The sequence below is a fragment of the Pituophis catenifer genome, unplaced genomic scaffold (genome assembly GCF_029215685.1).
Source record: "Pituophis catenifer annectens isolate HBS135680 unplaced genomic scaffold, rPitCat1.0.hap2 SCAF_3, whole genome shotgun sequence".
NCBI classification, from domain to species: domain Eukaryota; kingdom Metazoa; phylum Chordata; class Lepidosauria; order Squamata; family Colubridae; genus Pituophis; species Pituophis catenifer.
Window position 1 is genome coordinate 126324701 of NW_027256883.1, and position 12289 is coordinate 126336989.

A 12289-nucleotide genomic window follows, 5' to 3' on the forward strand; every position below is an offset into this window, starting at 1 on the left:
CCCATCCATGTCTCCATAGCTCAAGCTCTGTCCATTTGTCAGCTCATCAGCAAATGGACCGGTACCAATCCACGGGGAGGGGGGGTGTTGGGGATCTCTGTTTTAAACAATTTGTAAAATAACAGAAACTGTATATATGTATGTATGTATGTGTGTGTTAACAGAAAGGTGAAAGATGTAACTGATCTGAATGAATGTGGTTTGATCCTATGAAATGAAATTGATTATGGTAAAGGGAAGATATAGTCTACAAGTGCAAATGTCACAAAGTATGAATTAATGTCAACTAGGTGTCCATCCATATGTATGTAGTAATCCATAGATGGGGATAGTTACATGCTGCACTCCAATGGAATGTGATAGTTGAAGATTTTTGACGTGTGTCTTTTGGGCTGGGAGAACCGTTCACTAGATGACGTATAGAAACAAGATGAGCAAGTACAGAAAAAGTTCATCTGAAAATGCTAAAACAAAGTATCTGCTTAGACAAAGGTCTGATTGTTTAATATGTAGTTTAAGCATTATTCACCTGCACACAAAGCACAATGTATTTGACTGTTTATGAAAAAGACACGAGGTTGATAAGATTGGAAAATTTTTAATTTTTTCTAAAATTTCTAAAGAGCTAAAAGTGTAATTAAATTAACAGATTGGTTATGTGTAATCTTTCAAAATAATGAATTATTATTTTTTAATTACCATTTTTTACTTTAATAGTCTTTGACTTTGTATGGCAAGGTTTAAAAATAAAATGCTAATTGATTAGATCAGAGTCATTGTATACTTTTTCTTGAACATCCTTAATAGTAGAAATGATCATATTTTATTTCCTGTTCTAGTCAAGTGGCCAAAAATTCTTCCCACTCCCAATATCTTTATTTAATGCAATTCAATGATTATTCTTTATTGGACATATATAAAGGCTCTTAAATTCCAATTTAGCAGATATAAAAGTTTTATATAATTCTTGGATAGCCTGTCTTGCTATACTCAATCATTTCTTAACTTTTTTTTCCATGAAGCAAAAGCAGTAATATACCTTAAAATATATTTGTTAAAAAGCCTTCCAAACAATCATTAAGTTTACAGAGTATATATTGGAACGAACAAACAGAATCTTTCAAACTTTGCTTCATCTGTTTTATTAAACTCTGAATCCTGTAGTAATGAAGTATTTAAGACCTGTCTTGAAAATATAGAGTGCTTTCATCTTATAGCAAGTGTTATTGCAGTATGACTGGATATTACAGTAAGCTCTATTACATTTATCTACCTCATCAAGCAATAAATGATCAATCCAGGAACAAATCCAATATGGAATTGAAAACCAAGGTGCAAGGTTGTAGCACTTTCCATGTATGAGATCTGCATTTAGCTGGAAGAGTATGGTGGTCTAAGACAAATCTGAAACTTGACTAAAACCTTCAGACATAATTACGGTATCTGATGAATAGTTGATGCTTAAAAAAACATTCAGGCAGGGCCAACTTTAGATATTTTGGTATCCTAGAGTCAGTCATATTCTGGCTCCCCCATGGTTTGGCTTGTCTTCCAATTTTCTTACAAATTCCAAAAAAGGTTGCTTGCTTGCTTGCTTGCTTGCTTGCTTGCTTCTTCCCCTCCCTCCCTCCCTCCCTCCTTCCTTCCTTCCTTCCTTCCTTCTTTCTTTCTTTCTTTCTTTCTTTCTTTCTTTCTTTCTTTCTTTCTTTCTTTCTTTCTTTCTTTCTTTCTTTCTTTCTTGTTTTAAGCTTTACACTTTTGATTTTCAGCCCCACATTTTCACCCTTTTTACAATCAATCGTAAATCTTGTTAATTACATCCGCACCCACTGTTGTACATAGAGCAGCAATTCCGCAAAGTTGTATGTAACGCACAAATAAGAATGCTGGTGCACAGACTGTGTGCATTACAGTCATGCAACTCGCTCTATCAGATTTAGCCCCTTAAAATTTGGCACTCTAGGTAATTGCCAAAGTTGCCTAGGTCCTAGAAGCAGCCCTGATTCAAAATATTTATGTGCCATATCTAATTTTTCTTATAGACCCACAATTTGTTTCTCTCTCCCTCCCTCCCTCCCTCCCTCCCTCCCTCTCTCTCTCTCTCTCTCTCTCTCTCTCTCACTCACTCACTCCCCTATTAGATGTTTAAGCCACTTCAAGGCCATAGCCTTCTAATGGTTATGCAGGTTCTTGTATGAGAGAAAATAACCACACACATTTGCTTGGTTAACAAATAATCAATAAAAAGAGTGTGGTTACTAAACACACCCTTTTAACAAATCAATGATTAAGAATTTTAACAAATGTTAAGTGTGTTTTTTAAGCTTTTAAGATTAAATTAATTCAGCAAAATGCATTTCAAATCATTATTTTTTAAAAAGGCTGAAGTTCACTGAAAGTTTAAAGTGATGGAAGAGAGAACTAGGAATACAATGTAAGCTTGTCCTACAATCTTTTAGTTTACTTGCCAAAGATTGGTTAATATTATTTGGGAAGCATTAATAACATTTGAAAATGTGTATATGATTTTGAATTATATTTTTATATTCCAAATGTTATGGAATTTATTATAATATGAAGAACTAAGTAAATATGAAAGCATGGAGACATAGCAAACAGAATAATTCTTTGACCATGGAGAGATAGTGATACCCTGGATTTACATTGCTTTACTGATTACATGTATTTTCTTTCTCTTTTTGGTCAGGCTCTTTATTGATATAGTGGAAAAAATGATCAAAATTTCATTTTGAGGTGAAGACTTATATAATTAGTATACTTTCTCATTTTTTTTCTGTTTTATTTTGTATCCTGTTTTCATTCTGGATATTAAAGTCTTGGCTGAGAACTTAAGATGTTTGCAGTAAATACAAAATATATTGTATGATGCAACAAAGAGTATTATAGATCTGAGAAATAATGAATCAAAGGCAATGAATTTGAGAGGGAATCTGGAGTGAACATTTCAAGTTGTACATAAATTATGAAAATCTAGAGGAAGTAAATGAATTTGTGTACCTTAATAAAGCATTTGCTAAAGTTAGAAAAATGGGTGGAGCAATAATGGAAAGAGAATAGGTAGGATGTGGACAGGGTGAGATTCAGCCAGTTTGCACCAGTTCAGGCGACCTGGATGTTAATTTTAATCTGGTTTGCCAAACTGGTTGTTCCAAGGACTGGCTTACCCCACCCACCCTGCCCCTCCCAGGAGTCTCCACATGGCCCATTTTGGATGCCAGGTTAGTGCAGGGTGGGCACGGAGGGTCTGGGAGGGCAAAAAATGGGTCTACTGGAAAATGGGCCTGTTTCCAGCCTCCAGAGAGTCTCCAGTGCCCGGGGGAGGTTGTTTTCACTGTCCCGGAGGAAAGCTTCCAGAGCCTGGGGAGGGCAAAAAAAAAAAAAACAACAACCCCGGGCCTACTGAAAGTACCAGAAGTCTGGAAACAGGCTCATTTCCGGCCTCCAGAGGGCACGTGAAGAGAACCGGTTGTTACAACCGCTGAATCCTACCACTGGATGTGGATAATGTAAAGAATGAATGTTTATTGAAAGTTGCCAAAATGGTTATGTATAATTCTATCTACTTTCACACAAAAGTGAAAATTCAGTATGTCAAGAGAAACTTACAAGTAAGTTGAATACAGTGGGGAATGGAAAATTTAAAAGGTGTATGTGACGCAACCAGAAAAGATAGGGGCAAGAATGAATGGATGTTAAATGAATGATTTAACACAAAAGTGACTGCTCAACTAAAAAGATCTTTAATGTTATATAGTGAGAATAAATGTGGACTGAATTACAAAACAAGTATTCAGAGAAAGAATCAATGGGTCAGGAGGAAAAAGAAGTTGAGGATAGTTGTAGTTAGATGATGTTGCTTAGATCTTGAAAAGGAAAGAGGTGAGAGTTTGCAGGATGCAACAGTATAAAAAGATGCATTCAGTAGATTTAGCTATTTTTTTCTTACTCCAAGGTTTTATTTCTTGGTTTACTATTCCTTACTTCTTTTCTATGGTTTGCAGAAAAAAGGAGTAGTTTGGCTTTGCATGTATGAATATAATCTTAGTAAAGTCAGAGAGAAAAAAAAAAAACATCAGTTTTCCGGTGATCATTTTAAACTGATACAGTTCAGTGTCAGACAGGAAATCTACCTTGTGGTTAAATAATCTTAATGAGCTTTCCTCAATGCTGAAGTGAATTCCTCACTATAATGTTATAAGAAGTAAAATAAGGATCCATATGATGAAAAGAAATATGAGGGGAGGGCTTGTCAAAACGGTTCCAGATCAAGAGAGGAGAATTTTCTTTATTTCTGAATATCTCTATAATGCAGGGATATAGTTCTACTTCAATAAAAAGGCTTTAAGTTAGAAAAAGATTCACCAGGGATTTTGAAAGGTATTCTGGTTCTGAGATTGGGAGAGGGATAGGGGGGTTGAGCAAATCATCCATATTTTTCTTTCCAACTTTGAAAAAGTAGCATAGGTACCCTAAGGTTCATTTTAGGGTCTACATGCTTTTGGGGTACTCTATGCAAAGGAGAAACTGAGTCAATCAGTGAATTATTTCGAATGAAGGCAAAAAGTGAATTTTTGTTGATGCTGAAGTCAAAGAAAGAACCCAAACTTGATAACTTTCCAAGCCAACTGTGTTTGGAACATATTCCAGATTAAATCACAAAAAATAATCCAGGATTGTAGTTCTAGATGATTTGTTTTTCATTATGAATAGTTAAAAATAAGACAACCTCATAAAATAATCAAATGGTTGAAACGGAAACATCTACCAAAACATTTATTTTACTCTCTCCTGAGCTAGAAAATTTCAAAGAAAGGGTCTGAAAGAAAGGATTGAAATTCTAGCCTCCTTCCTCAGCATAGGAGTTAGTAAACTGAATAAAACAAAATAAGTTCAAATGTTTAAATAAGTTCAAAGGCTGATTTAAGAAAATTAAAACAAAGTTTACAGTGTCAAAGTTGAAACCAGCAAGTGCAGATCTTTCTATTAATATTTGAGGAAATAAATCCCTCAATTCATAAATCGGTTGTGTGCTAATACTACCACTGTTCCTGTTTCTCACAACTAACAATTTCACAAAATTTTGTAAGGCCAAATAAACTTCCTGTCAGAATTTCAACTCTAGGTGTCAGTTATGAAACCAAGTGACAGTGAGGAGATGAGATTGAAGCCAGTCATGAGTGCTGTTTTAGTGACAGAGAAAGTCAGCATGCTCAATAACTGAAACCAGCATTAACATTTAAGACAAGTACTGTATGTGTGAAAGAGAAAAACCAGAAGTCATAGGAAATTGGAAAACTGAATTTATAACAATAAAAAAAGAATTCTCTGGAGTCTGATTATGAAAAATATTGAAATGCAACAAGATACTGTAGGTTTAAGGGCATTGGAGATTGTGAGTTCTAGTCTTGTCTTAGGCATGGAAGCTAGCTATGTGTCTTTGGGCTTTCATTTTTTCCCAGCCGTAGGAAAAACACAACACAAGCCATTTCTGAATTCTCGCCAAGGAAATGGTATGTATTATATAGGTTCCAGGAGTCAAAACTGAGTCAAAGCCACACACAAAGGACCTATTGAGGGCGCAAGGAAATTCTAATGCACAAGTTTAAACCATCCACAAAATTACCCCCTTCTGTCTGGATGACTCAGTTCTAGAATATGTTGGCTGAAACAAGTCTGGAGAAGAGCGCCTCCTTGTAGGACTAGAGGAAAATTGCAGAACAATTTTAGCAGTCTCCCACAATATGTGTAAGAGACCCTATGGGTTTCTAAGCGCCCTGATGAGTTTTGATTGTGTTCTACTAAATAATATTACAGATATAGATTATGAAGTCAGGGTTAGATTTGAGGGCAAGAATTCAGAAGATCCAAAATGCAAATGTATGGATTATCATCCTCATGGCTCAGTGGCTAAGATGCTGAGCTTGTCGATCGAAAGGTCGGCAGTTCAGCAGTTCAAATCCCTAATGCCGTGTAATGGGGTGAGATCCAGTTACTTGTCCCAGCTTCTGCCAACCTAGCAGTTCGAAAACACATAAAAATGCAAGTAGAAAAATAGGGACCACCTCTGGTGGGAAGGTAACAGTGTTCCATGCACCTTTGGCATTTAGTCATGCTGGCCACATGACCACGGAGATGTCTTCGGACAGCACTGGCTCTTCGGCTTTGAAACGGAGATGAGCACCGCCCCCTAGAGTCGGGAACAACTAGCACATATGTGCAAGGGGGAACCTTTACCTTTTACAGTGAAGGAATCTCCCAAGAAGTGTTAAATTCAGGAGAAGGTAGAAGGCCATGATGTCCTACATCTAAAATGGCCTATGGGTAATGCCAACTCTTGCTCAAAAGTTTTTTGGATGATTTGATATTGACTATAGGGTCAATAGACATTTGAACCATATTGTGTATTGTATGCAATGCCATCAAAATACTTCCTTCTCTACAGCAAATTGATCATGCAAGTCAATAAACATTGGATCACTGTGCAGGTTCCTTAAACGAGTCTGTTAGAGCATAGCACACCTATAGAACTCTTATACGTATATTGACCAAGAGCTGGCACTGTATTTCTTGATGGCATTTAATTGGAATAACCTTTGTGCAAAGTGCTATCTGATTTGGGGTGTGATTGACTCCAAGTGAGCTTAAACAAACAGTATTGAAGAACTGATGAGAAGGAAAACAACAAAGACTCCAGCCTTTATTCATGTCTCTTTTTTCAACTCAGAGGAACAGAACAAAGGCTTTTGTGGCAGTTAAATCCTCTTTCTGCCAAAAATGTGAAAAATATGACAGCTACATCAAATAGATTAATCCTCAAACTTTAATCAGTGAATTATTATTTTTTTTACGTTTTACTTTCAGTGGATCCAAATTCAAATGTAGCATTCATGATGCTGAAAGATTTCCCGCACTTCTATTTTTTATCCACTTTTATTTTTTATCCACTCTTCATTCTATGAAATCCTTTAATCTGAAAGCTTGATTTATGCAGACTACTTTTTTTTTTAAGAAAAAAAATTAATTTGCACTATGCAAAGCCCAGCTGTGTTGAATGACTACTCTTTTATACAGGGCGCTTGGGGGACCCGGAGTAGTTTTATCCACAACCATAAGTAAGACTCTTTTCTCTTCTTTTCTTCTTTTTCTTTCTTTTAGAGAAAAGAATGCAAATGTTCTGGCTGGGAAAATAATTCAGTATTTTGGGTTACTGAAAATCCTATGCAATCCTGATCTGAATGTACTGTAGGACTTCAAAGCATGTTTCCTTTTTAATTTTTAAATTGAAAAGTGAAAAAAAAAAAGAACTTCAATTTACGAGTTGAAGTTTTACATTTAACACATTGAATGAATATTTTCTCAATGAAATTATTTCCATACTGATGACAAGGCCTATTGATATTACAGCAGTTTTAGGGAAGAGGAAGAGGAGAGGAATTATTTTATATTTATAGGTCTGTACTTTGGGATAGGGTGCATTATTTCAGCTCTCCTAGGATTGTTGGTATGGGATTGTACCTGTGTTTTTTTCCTGAAAGCAATTGGGGGTAGTGCTTTAGTTTTTGCATAATACAGGTAGTCCTTGACTTACAACAGTTCGTTTAGTGACTGTTCAAAATTACAATGGCACTGAAAAAAGTAAGATCACCATTTTTCACATTCATGATCATCGCAGCATCCCTATGGTCACATGATCAAAATTCAGAGGCTTGGCAACTGACTCATACTTATGACGGTTGCAGTGTCCCGGAGTCATATGATCACCTTTTGCGATCTTGTGGCAATCAAAGTCAATGAGGAAGCCAGATTCACTTAACAAATGTGGCAGGAAAGATTGTAAAATGGGGCAAACTCACTTAACCACTGTCTCGCTTAGCAGCAGAAATTTTGGACTCAGTTACAGTTGTAAGTCAAGTACTATCTGTAAAGAATAGCAACCTTTCATTCGTAAGGAAAAAACAAAGAAGATACTGTACACATCTTGAAGTACCAAGGGGAGAGTTTGGAATGAGGACCGGAGTTTGCTTCCCCCCCACCTCAATATATATATATAATACATTTCCTCTCAAAAGTTGTTGTGGCCCATATGCGGCCTGTGCAGCTAGTAGCTGATTCAGACAGCGAGGAGGCTGATGTGGTGCTGTGCCAGCAGCCTGTGCAGCTGGCACTCAAGTCGGACAATGAAGAGGCTGGAGAAGATGTTGTGTCAGAGGCAGGGATTCAGCCAGGGCCTTCAGAACCTCCAGAAGCATCCTTAAGTGAAGAGAATGAAGAGGAGGAGCCTCTTCGTGATGCACAGGCGCGCAGAGCTGCCAAAAGACAGGAGTGGCTCCTCAGGAGGAGGTCTCCTTGAGAGTAAGGCTTGGGGCTAATTGGCCACTCCCTTAGCCTATTTAAGGAGGAACGCCTGAAGAAATTTGCAGGGAACAACTTAGTTCACATACCTTCGGGTCTTGTCTTGCTTATCTTATCAGCTTTCTGCAAATTGCTTCTGGGCATTCTGCCAACCATAGTAAGTTTTCAGTTATTATTCTTTGAATTCTTGGCAGCTGTTAATGCAATTAATTAACAGCCATTGTTGTTAAAGACTGGTTTTCAGTAAACCAAGGTTTGAACGAACTTTGTGTGTGCTGCGTTCTTTGGGGTCCGTAGCTGGGGCAGAACAAAAGTGCAGATCCAAGGGGATCCTAACTCCCACTGCAGCCAACATTTTAAAACTGTTTCTGCACCATTTGGTTACTACCTCTTCTCTTCATACAGTATATCCCTTCCTTTTCACCTCATAATGTTGTCTGCAAAGAGTCGGTTAATTCTGCTGTATAGCAAGTCTTTCCTTGATTTTATTCCACCATTTACAACAACCACTGTCCATAGGTTTTGAGTATTCCCAGTACTGCTTCATCAGTTAGATTTGCTCTGGTTCCATCTACTGGCTGTTCTGCTTTGTGGGCCAGCCTTGGGACTCATTTTTCCATTTGGGGAGAAATATTTTATATTGGAGATTACTGAGAATATTGTAATGGATTGTGTTTGAATTATTTTGACCTTGTTATAGATTCAGTATGAGAGACTTTTCCAGTTAAAATTGTGTCTGTGTTGAGGAAATGGATCAGTTAAACCTTCTCAATAGCTGTTTATGAACTCTAATCCCATCTCTCATCTATCTATCTATCTATCTATCTATCTATCTATCTATCTATCTATCTATCTATCTATATCTATCACAAAGGCCACACAGCCAGCTGAGAGTTCAAACTCCCCTTTAATGCTCCAAATTTCCCCAAACACTCCCACATTCTTGGCAAGTCCCAGAGCAACCTCTGGCTACGGGCAGTCCAGCAAAACAAAGGAACAGGGAAATGAGTCCATGAACTAAGGAACAAACAATGAGTCCACGAAGCAAGGAACAAACAATGAATCCACGAAGCAAGGAACAAACAATGAGTCCACAAAGCAAGGAAGAAGCAAGTAGTCCTGCAAACTCCAAATGTCTACAAATTCACGCAAAACTTTACAAATTCAGCGATTGTTCCCAACAAATGCCCCTCCCCACAGCATCTCCTTAAATTTCAGTCCCCAGGTGTGCCTTCTGAAGAGGGGGGGCGCTCTCCTCCTTAGTCATCAGGTCAGTCTGTGCTGTTCCTGCCTTCTTTCCACTCTCCATGCTCAGGGATCAGGAGGGGGTGGTTCTTGCTCATTGCCTGAGCTCCTTTGCTCTTCATTTCCACTGCTTGCTTTCTCTTGGTCATCCTGCCCCGTTCCTCCCTGCTAACAAGCCACCCCAATCCTGAGGGGCCCTTGGCTGCCTTGTCCTGCTCCTATCCACATTCTTCCAAAGCCAACAAAGCTGCCCCCTTGATCTCTATCGGCTTCAGCTCTGGCTCATCTTCCTCCGCAGATTCAGGCTCCAACAGGGGCATGGCACTTATATCTATCTATCTATCTATCTATCTATCTATCTATCTATCTATCTATCTATCTATCTATCTATCTATCAATTAACTAACAAACTAACTATGACTATCATCTATTTATCATCTCTTTCTCTCTCCCTCTCTGTGTGTTTATAAAACAAATCAAAAAATAGTACCTTGCACTGCACTTGCATTCTATTTTCATTATCTTAATTCTTCCTCTCACTTTGACTCAACTCAGTAGCTGGACTTCTTGGTGTCTACATAATAGTACAATTAGTTAACTCTTGCCTGAGAAGGATATAAAATACCAGAACTCTGCGTCATGAGACATATTTCTTTTACAACATTTGCATTCTTGCCCACTTGGGCAGCTAGTTGGTTTGTACTTTACTCACTGATTTTAATGGTATTTATCCAATTAAAAAGGGGAAGGAATCTTTAATTCAGGTTTCAATAGTATAAAAGCTACTTTACTAGCACCTTAACAAAGGAGAAAAAAAAACAAGGAAACAGGTTGATGGGTCTTTTTTCCTTTATTTTCCTTTCTTATTTTCTCCATTTGCTGCTTAAGATTTACACAGCAGCCCCATCAGTATATGTCAGATGAGAATTGCAAAATGGCATTTTCTGGAAAATCTGGAATTCTTAATTTCATCATTTTTTAAGTGATAAAGCTATTTCTTCAGAACTCAGTTATACCCAGTGATCATAAAACCCCAAGCCACCTATGGTTTAATAATGATGTAATAGGGCACTTCTGAAAAAGTTCTTATAAGTTTAGAGGAAAATGGATTAATATACTGTGACATGTACATTTTTACAGATAATGCATCTAAAGGAAACAGTGTTTGAGTAAATATTTTCAGAGAGCTTTTTATAAGAGAATGGGAAGGAATGCTGTGGTTTTAATTCTTAAGTTTTCAACCTATTGTCAAGATAAATTTCACAGAGAGTAATAGGAAGATTTTAGCGTTCGGTGCAACAATAATTCCACAAAGTATCATTCAGTCAAATAGGAAGCATCTGTTTTCTGGTACCAACTGCTCTTTGTTTGTCTGAATACTCAGTGGAAAACATTTTTCAGTTTCTATTTTCCCAAGGAACCTCTGATATTCATCTAACTTTTTGCTCAATGTTATGCTTGTGATTCAAGGCAAGCTACAGTCTCTTTTGGGGTTCCAAATCTCTCTCTCTCTCTCTCTCTCTCTCTCTCTCTCTCTCTCTCTCTCTCTCTCTCTCTCTCTCTCTCCCTCCCTCCCTCCCTCCCTCCCTCCCTCCCTCTCTCTCCCCCTTAGATTGCAGTTAGGATATATGAAAAAGTTGAATTATTTGATAAATATTTTATATATTGAGTTGGAAATAGATAAGCTCCATTTCAACCAAAAAATTCCCAAGGCATCCTTCAACTAATATCATATTTTTAAAAATAATGTATCTAAATAACTAACTCAAGAACCAGAGCATGAAGAAATCCTAAAGCAGTTTAAACATAGTTTTAAAATAATCAGTTAACAGGAGTTGGAAAAGCAGATAAAGAACTGAAATTAAAGCAGCAGGAAGAAAAGTAATTAGGCAACTTCATAGATGTTCCCACTGCAGTACCCATGCAGAGATTAAAATGAAAATGTCTGAGGGAATAAAAGAGTGGTTACCTCATGTTGAAAAGACAATAGAACAGATGAAACGTGTCTCTCACAATAGTGTTGAGTGCCACCACTGACAAGACCTGCTACCATAGCTTATGGGGACACTAAATTAAAATGTTAGGAGATGATAGATAGATAGATAGATAGATAGATAGATAGATAGATAGATAGATAGATAGATAGATAGATAGATAGATACTACCAGTGGTGGGTTGCTACCGGTTCTCCCAGGTTCGCAAGAAATTTTGAGTAGTTCAGAGAACCGATAAATACCACCTGCCTGGCCCGCCCCCAATCTATTTGCTGCCTCCTGACTCCCAGCTGATCAGCTAGAAGGAAAAAATCAGGACTCACTTGACAAAGAAGAGGAAATAAAAAACAAGACACAGTCGCTTTAAATTGAAAAGCCAAGAAGCCTCCCAACTGATTGGCTAGAAGGAAAAAATCAGGACGCTTCTCAGCCAGGCAAAGAAGAAGGGGAAAAAAAAAAAGATGCCATCGCTTTAAATTGACAAGCCAAGACGCAGCTGCTGGAAGGAAGTTTTTGCTTGCAGAAGTGAAGTGACATCAGCAGTTTGTTTCTGGGTCAGCTGAACAACAAACTGGATAAGAGGAGGGATTCTTATATAATCCTATGTTTTTGAAGTTTTGGGGTTTGTGCAACATGGGCTTTGTGTTTCTAAAAAGGTTTGGGCGATTTCCATTGTG